The sequence below is a fragment of the Mesocricetus auratus genome, unplaced genomic scaffold, assembly GCF_017639785.1.
Source record: "Mesocricetus auratus isolate SY011 unplaced genomic scaffold, BCM_Maur_2.0 Super-Scaffold_4256, whole genome shotgun sequence".
Taxonomy (NCBI): Eukaryota; Metazoa; Chordata; class Mammalia; order Rodentia; family Cricetidae; genus Mesocricetus; species Mesocricetus auratus.
In genome coordinates, this window is record NW_024429182.1 from 29,574,941 (window position 1) to 29,596,648 (window position 21,708).

The 21,708-nt window shown below is 39.1% G+C and overlaps 1 protein-coding gene and 1 pseudogene across 5 annotated transcripts in view; both read left to right on the forward strand.

Moving 5' to 3' along the window:
* The window catches only part of Prkg1 (protein kinase cGMP-dependent 1), a 1,145,204-nt gene that overhangs the window by 782,777 nt on the left and 340,719 nt on the right, over positions 1–21,708 (forward strand). The gene's annotated exons all lie outside the window — the stretch shown is intronic.
* LOC121140405 lies at positions 5,192–5,754 on the forward strand (annotated as a pseudogene).

The following is a 21,708-nucleotide window of genomic DNA, read 5'->3' on the forward strand; positions in this document are numbered from 1 at the left end:
TTCAATTAATAGGAGCAAAGTGCAGACAGTGGAATGAAATGTTCGTGTGTTCACATCTTCTTGGGAAATAAATGTCTTGATTTCATCTTGATACTTGTTTGCTATGAATCTTGGATATTATTTTAGTATTTATTCACAAATAGGAAACATTTTCCTGTCAGTTCATTCCTTTGCGGGGACTATAAGAGGGTTTTATTTATTTATTTATTTTGCATTTTTAAAAATTTAAATGTCAATCCCAGCTCCCTCTCCCTTCCCTCCTCTCCTGGCCCACACCAACTCCCCAACCCTCCACTCTATCCCCTCCCTGCTCCCTAAGGAGGGTGAAGCCTTCCATGGAGTATCTTCAAAGTTTGCCATATCATCCCAAGCAGGGCCTAGGCCCTCCCCCATGTGTTCACACTGAGAGAGCATGCCTCCATTTGGAATGGGCTACCAAAGTCCATTTGTACACCAGGGATAAATACTGATTTACTATCCGAGTTCCCAGAGATTGCTGAGATCTCCTCATTGACACCCACGTTCAGGGCGTCTGGATCAGTCCCATGCTGGCCTCTCAGTTACCAGTCTGGAGTCCATGAACTCCCCCTTGTTCAGGGCAGCTACCTCTGTGGGTTTCACCATCCATGTCTTGACTCCTTTGCTCATCACTCCTCCCTCTTTGCAACTGGGTTCCAGGAGTTCAGTTCAGGAACTGTGGGTGTCTGCATTCAGCTGTGGGTGTCTGCTTCTGTTTCCATCAGCCACTGGACGAAGGCTCTAAGATGGCATATAAGGTAGTCATCAATCTCATTATAAGGGAGGGCATTTAAGGTAGCCTTGATGCCAGGTGGTGTCATCCTTGTAGATCTCTGGAAGTCTCACTAGTGCCAGATCTCTCCGCAAACCTATAATGGCTCCCTCTTTATGGTATCACTCATCCTGCTCTCCTCTATTCTTCCTCTGACTCAACCTTCCTGCTCCCCCATGTCCTCATCTCCCTTCCGCTTCTCCCCATCTCTTTCTCCAAGCTTCCTCTCCCCTCCCCTCATGCTCCCAATTCCTTCAGAAGATCCTGTCCTATTCCCCTTCTTTGGGGTAACATGCATATCTCTCTTAGGGTCCTCCCTGTTTCCCATCCTCTCTGGTGGTGGGATTGTAGACTGGCAATCCCCTGCTCCATGTCTAAAATCCATATATGAGTGAGTACATACCATGTTTGTCTTTTTGTGAGTGGTTTACCTCACTCAGGATGGTTTCTTCTAGTGCCATTCATTTGCTTGTGAGTTTCTGAAGAAGGACATGCCTATGAAAATACAGGAAGTTTACCGAACACCAAATAGACTGGACCAAAAAATATCTCCTCACCACATAATAATCAAAACAGCAAACAAACAGAATAAAGAAAGGAAATTAAGAACAGCAAAGGAAAAAGGCCAAGTAACATATAAAGGCAGACCTACCAGAATTACACCTGACTTATCCATGGAAACTCTGAAAGCCAGAAGGTCCTGGATAGATGTTCTACAATCACTAACAGACCACAGATTTCAGCCCAGACTACTATACCCAGCAAAACTCTCAATTGCTATAAATGGAGAAAACAAGATATTCCGTAACAAAACCAGATTTGCACAATACATATCCACAAATCCATCCCTACAGAATGTTCTGAAAGGAAAACTCCAACCCAGGGAAGTTAACTACACTCACAATAACATAGGCAATAAATAGCTAATCTCACTTTCCCATAAGTCAGAAATAGAGGAAAATCTCACACACACTACCACACCAACGAATCCAAAACAAACAAGAATCAGCAATCAATGGTCATTAATATCTCTCAATATCAATGGTCTTAATTCACACATAAAAAGACACAGGCTAACAGAATGGGTATGAAGACAGAATCCATCCTTCTGCTGCATGCATGAAACACACCTCAACTTCAAAAACAGATGCTGCCTCAGAGTTAAGGGTTGGGAAAGGATTTTCCAATCAAAGGGACATAAGAAGCAAGCAGGTATAGCTATTCTAATGTCTAACAAATTAGACTTCAAACTAAAATATATAAAAAGAGATTAAGAAGGACATTTCATATTCATCACAGGAAAAATTCATCAGGATGAAATCTCAATTCTGAACATCTATGCCCCAAATACAAAGGCACCAACATTAGTAAAAGAAACATTACTAAAACTCAAAGCACACATTAAACCCTGCATACTTATGGTGGGAGACTTTGACTATAAAGCTTTTTATCAATTAAGGTGTGCCACTGATCAACTCCCTGGGTCAGGAGAATTATGGGATACCAATTAAAGTTGCATTTTGTTACAGGCAGGTCATTTACATTGAATACCAGATATCTTGATAAATTATATAAATAACTTCAAAAGTTTCTGTATACCTGAAATATTTGTATTTCTTCAATATGTAATCATTAACTATATGGTAAAAAATAGAATCTATTTCAAAAGTGCTATTGTATTTCAACCTCAGTAAAAAAAAGTTCATGGTAAAATTAGTTTGATAACTTGAGTGCTTGACTGAGTCTTAATTTTTCATGGCCTCTTTTGAGTTCACCATCAGGCATTTATTACTGATATTGATAAAATTGTTCTATCCGATGATAAAGATTGTTTTTAAAGATACATTCCTATGAAACAAAAAGTGTTATTTTCATTTTGACAAGTAGATCTAATGTAAAACTTAAAAACCCAATGAGTGTGTAATTGGACCTCCAGCTATGTTTTCACATTCTGACCTTCCTATTAATGAATCTTCCTTGTATTAGAGGAAAACACTCTGACTGACAGAAATTTTGGTTAGTATATTAGAGAAACATCTTCCAACTAGGTCTATGCATATATTTGGAATGGTACCAAATGTGCAGTTAAAGGGTGTAAAATGCCTAGACATGTCTTCTGTGGATCTTTCAGTTGGATTCAGGGTCCTGTGTTTGAGAGTGACTTGGTTTTACTGTACTAAGGAAAATTTTAGTCATTGTATTTCTTTCTTCTTGAATATTTTTTATTGAGCTATGCATTTTTCTCCACTCCTTTTCCTTCCTCCCCTCTCCTCTTCCACCACCCCCCATGCCTCCCACACATCCTATGTAAATAGGAGTGAGTAATCAGGAGATCTTCTTTTTCCCCTTCCTAGGCTGATACATGTTTGTCTCTCTTAGGGTCCTCTTTGTTACCCTAGGTTCCCTGGGGTTGTGGACCGTATGCTGACTATCCTTTGCTTTATGTCTAATATCAACTTATGAGCGAGTCATATTATACTTTTTTCTAGTTTTGTTTATTTGTCTGCAAATTTCAAGTTGTCATTGTTTTTGTTTGTTTATTTGTTTGTTTGATTTTTACCACTGAGTATTGTGTAAATATACCACATTTTCTTTATCCATTTTTCTGTTGAGGGGCATGTAGGTTGTTTCCAGAATCTGGCTATTGCAAATAATGCTTCTATGACCATAGTTGGGCAGTTCAGTGTGGTTGGTTTTATGTTAAGGTCTTTCACCCATCTGTACTTGAGTTTTGTGCATAGTGATAGATGTGGATCTATTGGCATTCTTCTACCTGTCGACATCCAGTTATGCCAACACAATTTGTTGAAAATGCTTTCTTTTTTTCCATTTTACAGTTTTAGCTTCTTTGTAAAAAATCAGGTGTTTATAGGTGTGTGGATTGATATCAGGGTCTTTGATTCAATTCTTGTTTTTATGCTAATACCAAGCTGTTTTCATTACTGTTCTATAGTAGAGTTTGAAGTCAGGAATGGTGATGCTTCTAGAAGTTCTTTTATTATACAGAATTGTTTTGGCTATCCTTTTTTTTCCCTAGTCATTATAAAACTGAAACCCACCTGCATGCATTCCTTATAGTCTTTCCTTTATTTTGCTTGTGCTTTATTTTAATTATTTAAAAAAAAGATTAAAATCACCTGCCATGATGATGCATCCCTATAATCTGAAAACTCAGGAGGCAGAGACAGGCGTGTTATTGGTTAGTTGGAGGGCAGCATTGTTTATATCTGGACCTCATTTGAAACCATAAAAATAAGCGTCAATTATTAATTTAGAGAACTATGAGTGTTGGACAAATTTATGGAAATATTACAATTTGCCCATAGAACTATTTTTAATTAGTGTAATTACAACTTTTAAGTAGGAAAAATGGTGTTTGAAAGTATTCAGTATTATTTCAAGCTTTCCATAGTAGAAAACTTAAAAGAATTCAGATGCCACAAATAACTTAGATTCTCTAATTGATGGTAGTAAGATTGCTACTTTGTAAATTTCCTGTTGAAGAAATAACTAATAAGTGGATGTTGTTATCTCTGTGAAGTATATTAGTTTAAAATATCTTTACTTCTATATTAAGATGAAATTTAAAATTATTACTGAACATAAAAATGTCATAAAATTCTACATAGCTTCTTAGAGCTTGGTTTCAATTCTACCAGTAGGTTTTGAATACTTCTTGTGAGCATTGAGTTTGTCACTGTGGAAAACTTCCTTTGTAACAGTACATGTTCTCAGAGGTAACATTTTTCAAATTAGATTAAAATTAGCACTTGCCATGATAATTATTTTAGAGTTTGATGATAGAGTCAAAAGGTGTAAAGAAGTATTGCTTAATCCACTTATTATAGAGACTGAGACTGTTGAGCAGGTTGTAATCAAGGAAGACTTTTTTGAATATAATTATAGAAGTACACATATCTGCTATGATTCTTCAAAGCACATGAAAGGATAGAGGAGAGGGAAAAAATCACTCTAGGTAGAGAAAGCAGAAAGCAGAAAGTACAGAGATTTGGGGCTGTTTTTTTTTTCTTGATTGTGTGTGGGGCTGTGTGCTGGACGTACCCATATGCGAATGCAGAGGCTAGAGCAGGACAATGTGAGTCTTACTCTAACTTGCTCCACCTTGTTGCCGCGAGACATGGTCTCTTAGCCATTGAACCTGGGTTTCACCTGTGCGTGGCTCAAGCACTAGGGTAACTGGAGCATGCAGCCATGTCTAGCTTCTTACTTTAGTGCTGAAGATATAAAGTCAGGTCCTCCTGCCTGCAGAGCAAGTGCTCTTACCCACCTAGCCATTTCCCCAGTCCCAGGATATTTAATGTTTAGAGAGTTGACATAACTTTAACATTCTAAATGAGCAAAGGTGCTTTTGTGGCTGGTGGCGAACAAGGATGGACTGCCATGAAGGACTCAGGCACACTTCGGGAGTACAAGGTGGTGGGGCGCTGCTTGCCCACCGGGAAGTGTCACACACCACCAGTATACCGAATGTGAATTTTCATGCCCAACCATGTGGTGGCCAAGTCCCACTTCTGGTATTTGGTGTCACAGCTGAAGAAGATGAAGAAGAAGTCGCCCTGGGAAATAGTGTATTGTGGACAGGTGTTTGTGAAATCTCCACTGTGTGTGAAGAACTTCAGCATCTGGCTGGCACACACAACATGTACCGCGAGAACCGGGACCTGACCACTGCTGGCGCTGTCACACAGTGCTACCGAGACATGGGTGCAGGACACCGTGCCCGTGCACCCTCAAACCAGATCATGAAGGGAGAGGAGATCTCAGCAGGCAAGTGCTGCCGGCAGGCTGTCAAGCAGTTCCACGACTCCAAGATCATGTTCCCATTGCCCCACCATGTGTTGTGGCGCCAGCACAAGCCACGCTTCACCACCAAGAGGCCTAACACCTTCTTCTAGACCCAGAGACCCACTGAATAAAACTGGAGAGTTAAAAAAAAAAAGATGAGCAAAGGTAAATATAGGTAGGTGAAGGGGAGAAAGTGGAAAGAGTACACAAAGGGCCTGAAATTCCAGGCCAAATGCCTGAGTTTTTTCCTAGTGGGAACATAGATAGCCATCACACAGATTTAAGCAAGAGAGGAAAATGGTTGAGTGTGAATTCAATAATCATTGTGAGATGCTGAAGGGAAGGAGAAGGAAGACAGTGCACTTGGCTGGAGAAAAGATGACGTCATCCTAGGTCAGGATAGAAAAAGTGGAAAGACATGAATGGATTTTAGGATATAGACTCTTAAAATCAGCTTTATAAGGTGAAAAATTAAATACAGAAAACACCAAAGGAAAAAGAAGGAATGTTAAAAATTCTCCAGCTCTAGTAAGTAGTCTGTAGCTATACTGTAAAAACTGGAAGAACAGAGATTCAAGAAGATGAGGAGCAGAGATAGAAGGGGACTCTCCTGACATTTTAAGATATATATGAAACTCATCACAAAATCTTGCTCTAAGACTCTAAGAACAATTAGAAGCAAGATGAAATTAGGACACAAAAAGTAAATTTTTGTTTCATTTTATTTTTAAAAATGTGTAGTTTTGATTATGGGTTCTCTTTGACTTTATGTATAAGTTTCTTTGACTTTCAGAAACTTGGTCAAAATCATAATCTATATACCGCAGTGCCCAGTGAATAGCTACTGTGGAAGTTATGCTCAAAGAGGGAGATTATGTCCTACGGTGGGATTTAATGGTTTCTCAGTGCAGTCAACAAATGTTTGGGAATTATTGCCAGTCTTATGATAAATAGACAAGGAACATTTGTTTAAGGCATGTGTTTGCTCAGAGTCAGGAAAAGACAACATTCTGGAAGAGAACAAGAGTGAAGGCTACAACCATAGAAGACCATTGACCATGAGGATGTCACCCCAAAAAGGCCACAACAGAACGGGAAGGTTGTTAGTGAGTGGCCTGTTTAGAAAGTGCCTTGAGTACAGGCAGAAGTAGATGATAAGTAGAAACATAGAAAACACCATTTCCTTTATACCTTTTCTCATTTCTTTTCATCTCTAACCTAAAGCATCTGACCCGGGCATTGAGAGAGGCATTTCCTCCCCCTGATCCTTTTATTACCTTCTGGAGAGGAACATCTTCGTAATCTCAGAATCTCCTACCCTCTGCCTCGTTTTGCTTATAGATTCCTGTTTGTGATAGTATATTTGGAGAAATGCCCACTTCAAGAAGCTCTGGTTGTTTACCAAAACTCAAATTTGTCAAACATGCAGTGATATGCATAACGACGATGCATAAAAATAAGCTTCCTTGATGGTCTAGAAAGTCCATAGCCCTGTGTTAATATTTGTTAGATTCATAGGATAAACTCCTCAAGGTAAGAAATGTGCTGAGTATGTCTTAAATAGAATAGATTCTACATTAAAAGGAGTGAACATAAGGAGGGAATTTGTTGGGTAAGTGAAACTAGAATATAGGATAAATTTGTTTTCTAATTTAAATGAGCTCAGGGCATTTTCCCAGGTTTGTTTTTCCAATGAATAATTTCATTGCTCTATTTGTATTTATAATTATATTAGGTCTTTTTCTTTTATAGACCAATTGTCTTCAAATGCTTTCAAACTAGATCTTGCAATCCGACTTTCAGTCTATGAATATTCAGCTTCTGTGTAAGAATTTCATTCTGATATTGACACATTGTGATCACATCTTCTAATGCATTTCTTTCTTTGCTCATGAAAATTGATAGCTTTCATGCTCATCATTTACACGATTAGAAAGACAGCCTCTCCCAATGTGTGTCCACAGGAAAGTTCTTTGCATTTCACGTGTTGTAAGCCACCTGTGTTCATTCTCGGCCTCTCCTGATCATCTTTAGTTGTTTGTATTTCTTCAGAGTCACTCTGTCACTGATTGTCATTCTTCCCAGGATTGCAGTTTGCAGTAATGTCACCATTGCACTGGACCACAAGTTTGATGTACTTTGAGTCAACATAACTTGAAATACATTGTGCATCATAGGGCTGGGTTTTTTGTCGTTGCTGTTATCTATTTTTCCCATTGTGACATTCTGTATGACTGCTTATCTTTTAAAGTGGAGTTGTATTAATTTATGACTACCTTTTAGCCAGAAAACAATCATCATTCTAGATAAATGTCTGTAAGGAAAATGGCAAACATATACTCAGGGAGAAAGGATAAGAAGAGCCTTTGAACTGAGAGATCTCATCATTAGCTCATCTGACTTACCATTTGTTCACTAGGGAGTATATAATAAGACAGTACAAGATGGAATCTACATGAAACAAAAAGCAAAATAATATGCATATTTATGTAGTTGGACCTATACTCAATAGAGGAAAGTGAAAGACAAACTTTCCTATCTTTAATCAAGATATGTAATCTTATGAATCCCATGTAAACCATATCACTTGAATAGACTGCTAACAAGAATGCTACAGAGTACACCTTGGTTGTAAGTTACAATGTTAAATATTCCTGATTACTCCATAAAACAACCTAGATGTAGCACAAAGAAAGCATTTTAATAGGAAGGGAAAATGTACTAGTTTTTCAAGTTTCTGTTACTTTACAAAGAAATTCAAAGAAAATGTGAATGCTTTCTTCAACAAATAGCAAAGATTATTGCTGTTTTATTTTTCTTTATCCTATTATCTCTCCTCAAATCAGATATTCCACATTTAAAAAATAATGTTTTCAAAAGCATTCGTCCCAAAGTGATGGCTGGTTGGCCACAAATACTTTAGCTCTACATCTTTTGAGGCCTTTGGACAATCAGTGTTTGCACAATTAGGGAATGAGGTGGTACATTAAAAATCACACGACATATGTCAGTTGATTAATTGATACTGTCTTCAGGACTTGTCTATGCCCTCTTGACATTAAAACTTCTAATAATAGTCCTTTGTTAAAGAAATCTTGTTCCCCTTTGTGTTTTCAGAGGTAAATTCTCATGGAACAGTTTTGTGGATATCCTATAATCTTGTCTGATTTCTCCTCTGCTCCTCACTCACCTTTTCCCTATTCCTCTGAGAATTCTTTATCCATGCTCCATCCTCCTGCTTGTTGTTTTCATGGGTGTCCAGTCCAATCCTTTATCATTCTGAGAAGGTGATCCCAGGTGAGTTATTATTTTGCTACTTTTAACCGTATTTATAGTACTGAACTCCTGAATTTCCATTAAGCTACACATTTATGCACATGCTGTGGTATCAAAATATACAGATGTTTCAGTCTATGCATGTTTTAAAACTGGAAGGTATTTTTGCAGCCTCTTTTCTATCCTCAATTCATGAAATCTATTTCCCATTCAGTTAACACTGGGGGACCTGTGTCTTCCTCCTCCTGTTAGCTCATGCTTATTGTCTGTTACTGTGGCTACCTGAATTTCTTTCTGCAAATGTCCACTCCAATGAAGTCTATAGTGATGTCAATCAAATTCATTGTAACAAAGAACCACACAATGGTTCTCCTCTGCACATAGAGTTTAAAAAATAATATTTCAGATTTTTCCAGCCTGTGTGTCTTTGTGAACTTTTTCAACCTTGAATATAGTAATTTTTAAGGTCTAACCACATATAGTACAATATTCTTAGCTGCTGGATATTTAACTGTCACTCATGAGCTGGCTTCAGTCTCCAGCACATATACAGGCTGTTACTCCATTGATCCTACTCTCCCCCACCAACCAAGCCAAGTCCTCTTTCTGACGACATGACATAGCATTTCTCTCTTTCCCCTGGACCAATGGAAAGGTGTCTACTATGGGAATACTAATCGACTAATCTCTAATGTTTATCCATTTGAAGCAACTTTTCAACTTAATAAGTTAAAACCTCTGATTTTTGTCTCACTTCATTACTCTCATCATGGACTGTTAACTTCTTCAGTTCATTGTATCTCCTTGCTTTTCTCATCTCTCAGAAGATGGCAGTATGTTACTAAATAAGCTGAGTAATATCTACCACTCTGTCTCATAACTTTTTGGTACCCCCAGATATGATGGACACATCACCAATGTGATCACACATGATTCAGTGCCCAGAAGAGCTCCATGTTCCAAGTTTAATGTTCTGTAGTCATCACCCTGAAATAATTGGTAATTTCATATTTGAATTTTTGTAACTAGAATTTAATATAAATGAAATGAATTATGTGACCCTCTCCCTTTGCTTTCTCCATATCTGAGACTGATTCTAGTTTTACCTTATCATTGAACCTTGTAAGACTTATCCATCCCCATTCCTATCAAATTCCTACCAGTGACCAACACTCATTAATAGAGCCTAGGTACCAGGAATACAGATTCTTTGTTGAGACAAAGTGGCTACCACTTTAGTCCTAACTTGTCAGTGCTGTAACAGGTTAGGAGACTGCCATGACATGTAGGAGACTCAACAGGGAAAACCCCCTTGTTTATCCTATGGGCAGGTTACAATGCAGTGTTCTACACGGGACTGGGAGATATCTGACTTCTCTACTCTACGTGGAAGATATGATGTATAGGCCTAGCATGCGACAGAGATGGAGTTTTGTAGGCAGCAGTGGTTTGCATGTGCTCAGTAGTAGTTCAGAGGCTCAAAAGGCTTTGAGCTTGCCTGGGAGCATCCCTTGAAGTAATGCAGCAGTAAGCAACAAATAAAAACACTGGAAGGATCACTGAGTGGAGATGAACAGGAAGCAAGATGAAACTTCTTACTTATTTTAGTACCTATAATGATTGTGTTCCCGTTTTAAACAAAAGGCACACATTTCTGGTTTTTATCATTTTTTATTTTAATTTTAAATAGCTTGTTTTACATGTCAATCCCAGTTCCCTCTCCCTCCCCTCCTCCGGCACTCCCCTTCCCCCCAATCTCCCACCCTATTGCCAAATCCTTCCACATAGGGGATATCTAGAGTCTGTCATTTTACTCTTGGTAGGGTCCAGGCACTCCCCTAAGAGTCCAGGCTGAGAGAGCATCCCTCTTTGGGCTATAGGCACACGAAGACTGTTGGTATTCCAGGGATAGACACTGATCCACAGCTCAGGGCCCCATAGATTGCCCAGGCCTTCTCACTGACACTCACATTTGGGGGGTCCAGATCAGTCCCATGCTGGCCTCCCCACTGTCGGTCTGGGGTCCAAGAGCTCTCCCCTGTTCAGATCAGCTGTCTCTGCTGGTTTTTCCAGCCCATTCTTTGCCAATTTGCTCATCACTCCTCTCTCTCTGTCACTGGGTTCCTTGGGTTCAGTTCAGTGATTAATTGTGTGTTTGCCTCTGCTTCCATCAGTCACAGGATGAAGGCTCCCGGATGGTTATAGGCATCAAGTTCATTATCAGGAATGGGCATTCGAGGTGGTCTCTCCACTATTGCTTAGTTTGCCAATTGGTGTTATCCCTTTAGATCACTCGAGGTCGCTCTGGTGCCTGATCTGTATTCGATCCTATGATTCCCTCTTCCCCCTATTCTACCTCCACTCCCTCAACTTCCTGTTCCCCCATGACCAACTCTCTTCCTCTTCACCCCCTCTCTTCTTCCCAGGTCCCATTCCCCCCACCCCTAGCCGTGTTCCCCATCCATTCAGGGGATCTTGTCTCCATCCTCTTCTCTTGGGTACTATGCATATATGCATATCTTTCAGGTTCTTTCCTGTTTCCCAGACTCTCTATCAGTGGAAGTGCAGACAGACCTGTAAGTTATATAATGAGTGCATCTTGGCTCTTTTGCTCCTCATGTGTCTTACTTCACTCCTGCCACCTCTCAGCACGTCTCTCTCTGTAATAGTGGCACTGTTTCATGGAGAAATAGGAAATGTTCCCTATAGAAAGCTTTTGTGGTGTTCAGTCTAGTTGTGAGTCAGACTGCTGGATTCAAATTTCAATTCCACTTATTAGCTGCTATCTATCTTTTGACAGCTTATTCAGCATTATTTGTTGCTTGAGTTTCTCTTTTAAGAACATTTGAATGTCACAGAATATTTATAGACTGTTACAGAATATGCATAGAACATTCATAAAATTAAGAGAGAAAATTCACGGTGTTAGTTTTAATTTTTAATCAAATAAAAGGTCTGTTTCAGGAGCTGGTTTTTTGTTTGTTTCAGTGGTTAAATCTGCAAGCAGCCTCTATTCTACAAGTGAAGTTGGTTACTGTTCACACTGAATAAAATTTGCTTATCTGTGTGATCATGGATAATTTCTTAATAATATTAATTAAAGTGATTGGATTTTTATAAAATTTTCTCAATGTTTTGCATAATTATTAATTGATGGTTTTTCTGTCCTCTCATTTCTTTGCATAACTGTTAAATTAGTTCATCTTTTAATTTTATAGTACTAAATTTGATACTATCTTACTGTAAAGACCCACTTTTCTCAACCCCTCTTTTAATTGTTTCATCTAATAGATAGAGAAATAAAGGTCCTTGGTCAGTGCATTTGAAAATATTTGTTTACTGGATACCTTGCATTTGTTGTTAAATAGATTATTATCAATCTTACTGATATCTCAAGGGAGACTGTGCAAATACAGTTTACAGTCCTGTTGCCATTAATCTGTGCTCACGAGACAAGAAAACACTATTGCCTCTTGCATTCTTCAGCAGATAGCTATATTTCAATAAAGATACATGGGTAACCAGCATCTTTGAAAATGCCTTCATAGGAAATTTACAACATCAGAGAGTTTACACAGAATGTAAGCAATCCTAGAAGTAGCAAAATGGATACCATTGAAATAGCATACCATATGACTATAAAATTATGTTGAACACTTTTGTCAACTTTGCATAGATTCATTATCTGTGACCTGGCCATGTCATTAAGACAAACTGTGAGTTCACTGATATTTGGATTGCACATGCTTCACAAACTCACCTAAGAATTCCAAATCCATCTTCACTGGTACCTTAACCCATTTCTTGACAATAAGGTGTCTGTTGCTTTCAGAAATCATAAACTGTGGTAAAAGCAGATGCCACTTAAATTTTGGGGAACATCCACAGTGAGATAGAGCCATGTTTGTTTTCTTCCCTCCAGAAAGGAAGTGTTTGTAAGTATGGGCCTCTAGCAGCGCGTGGCAGCTGTTTATCTTTGAGGTAATTATGCAATTCCTTTGAGCCTCAATTCCCCCCACTGTAAAATTAAATTAGGTTAACAATATTTAATTCACATTCCTAGGGGAGGAGTGTGTAAAATATGTTAGTTAATTAAATAATTCATTCTCACTCCTACTGTGTACCAGACACTTCATGGATTCTGAGGGTAAGGCCGGCCAGGGATGTTGTTCTCATAAAGACTAGCTCTTATGGATAGAATTTCTCCAAAGTGGTAATTACCATCATAATCATTTTTTTCCTCTAACTTAAGACCTCTCAACTCTGTGGGGGCTTGGTTAATTAGAAGGAAACAATATACTACCGTTACATTTTCTTTGTCCTTTAAATTTAGCTTTGTATACTAGAACACTAAGTATCAGTTGGAGTAGGTTGTTGTACAATCTCTGAAGTGGCTCAGAGTGGCCAAAAGCTTTACGGCAGGTCATATGGACTTAGGGGTTTGTGAACATGGGAACAGTCTGTAACTTTAGTGTGGAAAAAAGTATATAAAATATTATCTGTGATAATCTGAATGGACCAAGTAGACAAATTAACTTGAAAAGTATCATTAAAAAGAAATTGATCTCTCAAATATCATTTTTAGAAAACCTCATGCCAGCTAGTTTTTTGTTTGTTTGTTTGTTTGTTTTGTTTCGTTGCCAACCTGACAAGCTGGAGCCATCTGCAAAGAGAGAACAGCAATTGAGGAAATACCTTGCCAGGCTGACCTGTGAGCAAGCCTATGGGGCATTTTCTTGATTAATGATTGATGTGGGAAAGCCCAGCCCACTGTGATTGTGAGACCCCCTGACAGGTGTCCTGGGGTGTTTAAAGACTCAATCCAAGCAAGTCAGTGGGCAGTGATCCCTCATAGTCTCTGCTTCACCTTCTGCCTCCAAGTCCCTGCCTTAAGTTCCTGCCTCACATTTCTTCATGACAGAATATAAAGCATAAGAGGAAGTAAATCCATTTCTCCCCAAGTTGCTTTTGGCCATAGTGTTTATCACATTAGTGAAAACCCAACTGAGATATGCCTCTACTGTGAACATTGCCTGAAGAGAAAAGCAAATGTTTCTCTTCCCCAGAAAGGACACTAACAATTGTCCAAAGAAGCCTTTCTACTCAACTCTCACTTGATGAACCAATGCATCTAATTAACAGTTGTGTTCAGGTACTTGGGTGCGGAGTCATTTATAGGAGCACAGGTAAAAATCACCAGTGGCTGCACCACTGAAGAAAATGTCTTTCTTTCTCAATAACCATGGATTGCCTATATATTCTTGGAGAGATGGAATCCTTGTGAGCCCCTCCAACCTCCATGAAGAAGCAAGGCTCTGTTTTGAGTGGATATTACACAGCTCATCACACTAAGACTCCACTGGGACAATAGCCCTGCCACGTCTGGAGGACAACTTTCCATAAAACAGCCTTCAAACTCAGATAGCTCAGGTAGTTCACAGTCCTCTTGCTTCTGTTTGCTAAGTACTAAGATCATACATGAGCATCACTGTTCCAGACTGCTGCTCCACCCTGCTGTGCCTTAGCGTGGAACTGCATCCCCAGCTTCCCTGTATATTCTTAATGGAATCTTCATTTTGACAACTTCTCACTTTGTTGTCCTGACTATCCTGGAGCTTTCTATGTAGACCAGGCTAGACTCACCCTCACAGAGACCTATGTGTCTCTGCATCCTAAATGCTGGGACTAAAGGTGTACACCACCATGCCAAGGCTAATGAATGTTGTCTATATGTTCAGGTAGATCGAAATATGCTTGCTTAAACAATTTTAAAACAGTAAATTTCAAAATAACTCATGTTGGGAGAAGATCACAACAGTGAGTACACATATATCCTGTTTAGTAACTATAGCAACAGTGGCTACTTTTAGTTTTGTAAGAATGTTTCTGCATTGAGCAATTCAGTAAAGTATGGACCTCTATGTGCTTTAAGTGTGCATTTAGGAGTTTTTAAGGGCTGTCACACAGCTGCCTCTCTACCACATTATTACTTTAAATAAAACAAACCTATATCAGTACACACACACACACACTCGGGGCCTGAGCTATAAAACATGGGATCTGAAAGAGTCTTGCTTTTCATTTGTAGGCGAGAAGGTCAGCTTCCCTTTCCAAATGTCATGTTTTTAGTCCGTTTTCATGAAAAGAACTAATTAATAAGTCAATTTTTCAGAAATTAGTAGATCAACCCCTCTCAAATACATTAGCACATTTATATGCATTAACAAGTATGTTTGTATTATAAGTATGTGACACAGTGTTATGTGACATATGTCAATGGGAGGCACTTTGGACGTTAGAATGGAGGTCAATAGGGAAAACACCAGTCTGTGGAACACTCCATTTCTCAAATCAGATGACAGAGACATCTGTTTATCTGCTTGCAGACATAAGGTTCCTACTTTCTGTTATGGTCTTTAAAATCTAATTGTGTGGTCAAATGTCCTCCATTTTTCTGTTCTTCTGCTCTCTTGCTATTTGTGTACGGACACACACACACACACACACACACACACACACACACACACACACACACACCTTCTTTCAGCAGTTGTGACTTTCCTGGACCCAGGCAAACCATTCCTACTTCCATTTCACTCATAACCAATTAACCTTGAGTAAGGCAAGACACCAGTGCATCATGGGGACACTTTCTCTTACCACTTCCACTTACTTGTTTGAAGGACTTTTCTCTTGTCACTGGGAGCATGCTTAGAACTCACTCCAAGCTGGAAAGAGCTTCAGCATCTTTCAGTCATAGGTCAGTGGGAGCATTGCTACCAGCACACTGCTCCTTGCCTGGAGGTGGAGTGACTGGGAGGTCTGACTTCTCATTGACCCCTCAGCATAGAAGAAACCAAATGGAAACCTACGAATGGCTGTTTTGTGGAGTATCTTCCTTTCTCTGCCAATGAGCCTTGAAATGAGCTCATATAGAAACCTCACTCAAATCCTGGTCTCTGGTCTGTTTCTGGGACAACCCAACATAAAATAAAACTGTATCACAGTATTCCTTTTCTGTGAACTTACAGAATCTAAAAATCACCCCCAGGGTTATCAAACTATCAAGGATACCAAGAAAATCTAAGATTTTATGAGCCCAGTATAGTTCTTTCTAAAAAATGCTTAGCTATTTTAAGTTATGATTGGTCTCATGCCCCACCAAGATGTACATATTGTCAACCTCCAAGAACCCTTCTCCAGTTTTAACAAACTTTTGTGTTTGGTTTTGTATCTTATACTTTAAATCATTTTGGTTTGCAGAAAGTTCATGTTTCCAAATGAAAAATGGATTTTTAAAAACTACAACCTCACTCTAATATGACACCCAGGGACCCAGTTACTGTAGTCACTCATCTGTGACTATTAAACATCTCTCCATAATAGGGTTTGCAAAAGAAATGTTGGGAAGATTGTACCACTTGCAAGAAGATTGGCTAGGAGGATTTATTTCCTAGAGGGCTTTTTTTGTGCTCATCACGAAATGCTATTTCCTGCTGGGCACAGTGGCATATGCCTGCAGTTCCAGCACTTGGGAGATAAAGGCAGAACACTCCAGAGTTCAAGGTCATATTTGGCTCTGTAGTGATGCTGAGGCTAACCTCTATTATAGAAGTCCCATCTCAAGCAACAATAACAAAAATTCCTATTGGTAAACATAAAAAAACTAAAGCTAAATTATCCTGAAATACATTCTTTTATCCTGGACACCACCATTTAGGAGGCCTAGGTTTGGGTACTTTGAGTTTGAGGCTAGCCTGGGTTATATAATAAGTTTGAGGCTAACGTCAACTACACAAGAAGACCATATCTCAAACAAACAAATGATTCCTTTTAACTAAGCTTCCAGCCCATGGTGACAGCATCTAGATTATATTATTCCCGCAAATGAGCATTTATCACAATCGGGCAAATTTGTCACACTATCTGCAGGTATAATAATGTGAATTTTTCAGAAGGTATCTACTTTAAATTTTTTAGAGAGCCTAACACTTGGAAATAAACTCATCTCATATGTGTATAAGTAAGCTACTCTAGAGAACATGCCATTTTTCTTCTCAAGAAGGCATGTAATTAAGTTGACATAATCCAATTCTTTAATGTTTTAGCATGGTTTCAAGGACATTCCCAACCAGGAATATGTAAAGGGCAGTGAAACTTCAGGGCAGAGTATATAGATACTTTTTAAATATATGCACAAGTATGTGCATAAATGCAAACAAGCAGATACATATCTAGGGCTGATTACTTGGATATGGACAATTTATGTTTTGGAACTGTTCTGGTTGACTTTATGTGTTATGATTAGCAACAGGATGTTTATTTCTATGTGTCAACAACAAAAAAAGAAACTCTCAAGTCTGATGTGATACTGCTTGCCTATAATTCCAGATCTTAGGAGGTGGAGGTAGAGGGAGATAAAGAGTTCAAAGCCAGTGTCCATTACATGGTGAGTTGAGCTGGAGACCAACCTTGAGCAACATGAGACCTTGTTTCAAAGAAAATAAGACACAAATAAATAAAAATAAGAAATGTTCTTCAAATATGTAGGTGGCTAATATACAGCAAGTGGAGACCACTGACTTAGAAGGTATGTAGGCAAAAATATTGAGAGTAAATTAGTTGTATATAACCTGTCTCTCATGCAACTACTCTGAATGATTTTTTGGTGATAAAATAACAAATGAGAACTTTATATCATTGGTCTATGTGGTGATCAGTATTTGCTCTTCCCACAGTCATTTTCACTGTGGGTAACTAATCAGCGCTGCTTATTTGGTGAATCCCAAATGGGCTTCTTTCCAAGAGACTATCTTCCACAATGACTTTTAGTCTAGGAGAAAGGACATGTGCCAACCTCAATGTGAAGACAAATGCCTCTGTCACTTATTTAAGAATGGAAATCATCTTTTTCCTTCCCCTCCCCACCCTTCCCCTTCCCTCCTCTCCTCTTCTTCTCTTCTCTTCCCTTCCTTTGTTTCTTCATTCCTCCATTCCTTCCTTCCTTCCTCCCTCACCTCCTGCCCTCCTTCCCTCCTACCCTCTTTCCTTTGATACTTGATACTTGGTATAAGTGGCAAGCACTCTGACACCAAACTACTCTCTAGCACACTCAGTTACTTATTTAAGAAATGAACCTCTGCAAGCAGTATCCCCAGCTACCCTGCATAGAAGCAGCAATGCTGACCTATTTGTAACTTTTCAGTAAGCCTAGAACATGCAATTTTGGTTATTTTTGTCTGTTCCAGTTTGCTTTTCTGTTGCCATGAGAAACATTCTGATTAAAAGCAACTCAGAGAAGAAAGGGTTCATTTTATGTATCCTGGATAGTTTTATGTCAACTTGACACAAGGTATAGTCATCTGTCGGAGAGGGGGGAACCTCAATTGAAAGAATGTTTCCATAAGATCAGGCTGTAGGCAAGTCTGTGGTGCAATTTCTTAATTAGTGATTGATATCACCTCTCGGCTGGTGGTTCTGAGCTCTTATAAAGCAGGTTGAACAATCCACGAGGAACAAGCCAGTAAGCAGCACCCACCATAGTCTCTGCATCAGCTTCTTCTTCCAGGTTCCTGCTGACTTCCCTCAATGGTGAATCGTGATGTGGAAGTGTAAGCCAAATCAACCCTTTCCTCCCCATCTTGCCTTTTCTCATGATGTTTCATCAAAGCAATGATAATTATTACAAAGATATCCTCTTATAATTCTTGGCAACAGCCAAGCACTGAGGGAAATCATTAAAAATGAAGCAGAACCTCGGGCATGTGTGATGGAGGAGTGTTATGTATTGGCTCACTCACTTAGCTTCCCTATATAGCTAGCCTAAGACCACTAACCTAGCTAGGTATTGTGCTACCCAAGTTGGCTGGGAACCCTCACATCAATCATGAATCAAGACAATATGATCTGGCTAACACCTCAGTTGATCCTGCTCCCTCAGATGACTGAAGGCTGTGTTAAGCTGACAGCTGAAGCTGTCCAAGACAGCATCTAAATACCACAGTTGGCATCTGCACAGAAGGTAGGGAGAGAATGAAAACATCACCTTGTTTCATTGTAAATATAAAACTTACTTGGGCATTAGCCACCTCTGCATGGGATTTTTAAAAGCAACAGAAACTTGAATGCTCACACACATTAATCTATTATTTGACTGGTTTTGTGTTGTTTATACTGGCTGTGTAATTGAAGATGGAAAGGGTGAGTTTGGGGCTGACTCAAAGAGTCCCATCTGAGTCACCCTGGGATGAGTGAGAAAAGTTGCTAGCCTCAAGTATCTTATTATCTCATGGAAAACAAACATACCTAACTGTGATTCATGCCTAAGTGTGAGATGTATTAAACAGAGCAAAAAGTGCTGTGCGAGCCTGAGGCCAAAAGGAGAGAATTGTCTATAGAGAAGAAAACTATTCTGAGTCACTTTCTCTAACTTTATACAAGTTTCTAGAATTTACAACTTTCTCATTGCAAGCAACCCAACTGAGCTGTTGGAGTTGCGTGTCCATGGATATATACCCCCTTACCCACAGCAGGAAAGACAATTCCTGTATATAGAATTGGAGCATTGGTCTTCAGAAGTGGCCACAGAACTTCTATGTCCTCATGCTGGCTCCATGGCAAGTCTCAGAGAGCAACTGTGATCCCTTCTGGATATCAGTGGAACTGACTCCTACAGGCCACTGGCTTCAGAAATTTAATTTAGTTCACTCAGTGACAGGCATCTCAAGCTCGAACCCCACACAGAGGCACCATGGCAAGCAAATGTATTACAGTCACTGCATCAGGAATTCCAGGTTCTGACCTCTACATCATCAGTGAGCATCCTGAAACAGACAATAACTGATGTTCTTGCAAAAGGACAGTTACAGGCTGTTTTCCTTGTGTAAAAATGTTCCCAATCTTCATCTTTCTTACCATAAGGAGATAGCTCTTTTGTACAACAACCACACAAACATTTATTACATTTGAGTTTTTCAGAAAAATTTGTGTGATGTTATACATTTATATTGTAATTACATCTTACAAAACACTTTGGTCCTTTTTCTCCTGGTGGTACAGAAATTTATTTATTTATTTTTGGTTTTTGGAGACAGGGTTTCTCTGTATTGTTTTGGAGGCTGTCCTGGAACTCACTCTTTAGACCGGGCTGGCCTCGAACTCAGAAAGATCCACCTGCCTCTGCCTCCCGAGTGCTGGGATTAAAGGCATGTGCCACCAACGCTCAGCTGGTACAGAAATTTATTAAGTTACTCTTTGCTGTAAACTGAGCTGTAGGAAGGTTAAGTAGTATGGCTTATTAACTGTATATTGAATAATTAGGCTAGAGCTCAAGGCTCACTAAACTTGTTGGCATTTTGCCAACAAGGCCTATGGGTAGGTAATAAATGCTTGTGGCTGCCACCAGGGTTACTAGAATTGCTTGATTTTTACCTTGTGGGAACACTCCTTAGAATAACTGTCTGCTACATTGAAATTGCCAGGACTGTGTTTTCTGGTTTCTTGTAGAGAAGAAAGCATCTAACAGGAATTATGGAATAATGGAAGAGGAGAAACTAGTGACTCGTGTGAAATTTCTTCATACTTTTTGTTGAGTGAGAGCCTCTCTTTGTAGTCTGGGCTAGTCTTGAACTCATAATGGAGCTGGGCCTACCCTCTGCAGATAAGTCAGAATGATATTGCTAGATAGCAAGTGGTATTCAGAGATTTTTCTTTCTATCTATTAGACAAGGCTTTGATATTAATTTGAGTGTTTCTGACCTCACATTAACTTAGGATGGAAGTTTGTTCTGGAAAAGTATGTCTTACCAGAGGACATTGGGGACCTACATCACTGGGGGTTTGGGGAGCTCCCTGGGAGTTTGCCAGATATGATGTCTCTCTCTCTCGCTCTCTCTCTCTCTCTCTCTCTCTCTCTCTCTCTCTCTCTCTCTCTCTCTCTGTGTGTGTGTGTGTGTGTGTGTGTGTATGTGTGTGTCAGAGAGAGAGAGAGAGACCTTGGAGGTACAATGAGATTTAGGATTTAATGTGTTTTATTTTGTCTTCTATATACCATCATTATTTGATGGTTGATTTTATGTATCAATTTGATTACACTAAAAGATAACCGCATGGATGGCAAAATATTTCTTATTTCTCCGTCCCTTTCCTTTCATACATATGTGTTCTGTTTCTCTCAAAACCATAGCAAATTAATATAAATAATATTCTCTGTGGAAGTCAAACAGTTTTTATATTTCAATCTCATGGATTTTATCACAATAATGTGGTAATAATGATTTCCCCATGGATCAAGAAAGACAACATTACAGAAAGAAATGGCCAGGATTATCTTTGCTATCAAGCTGTACTAGTTGAGCAATCACTTGTTAAATCAACATTTTTGTTCATCCAAGTTGTTTCAGAGTTTTAAAAGACAGAGACATTGGGTCTGGCAAGATGGTTTAGTGCATAAAGGCACTTCTGCCAAGCCTGAAAAAGTGGGTTCTATCCTGAGAATTCCTTTGATGGATGTTCTTTCACTTCCACATGTGCATCCTCGCACATGCATGAACCTATGAACACACACACACACACACAAACACACACACACAGAATTTTAAAACTGTAACTTCAAAAGTAAAACATATTCGATGCAGATTTTTTAGGAAGCATATTGTGAGATACTTCCATAGTCATAGGGAAAATGTGTCAAAATGGAACCCAGTGAGACGATAAATGTAGTTTGAGAAGACCCTAGTGTGTTCATATAAGATTTTACATATGATTAGGACTGAATTCAACTCCCTATTATTAGCTGATTTGAGCTTCCAGGTGGTAGAATGCTTCGGGACAACCAC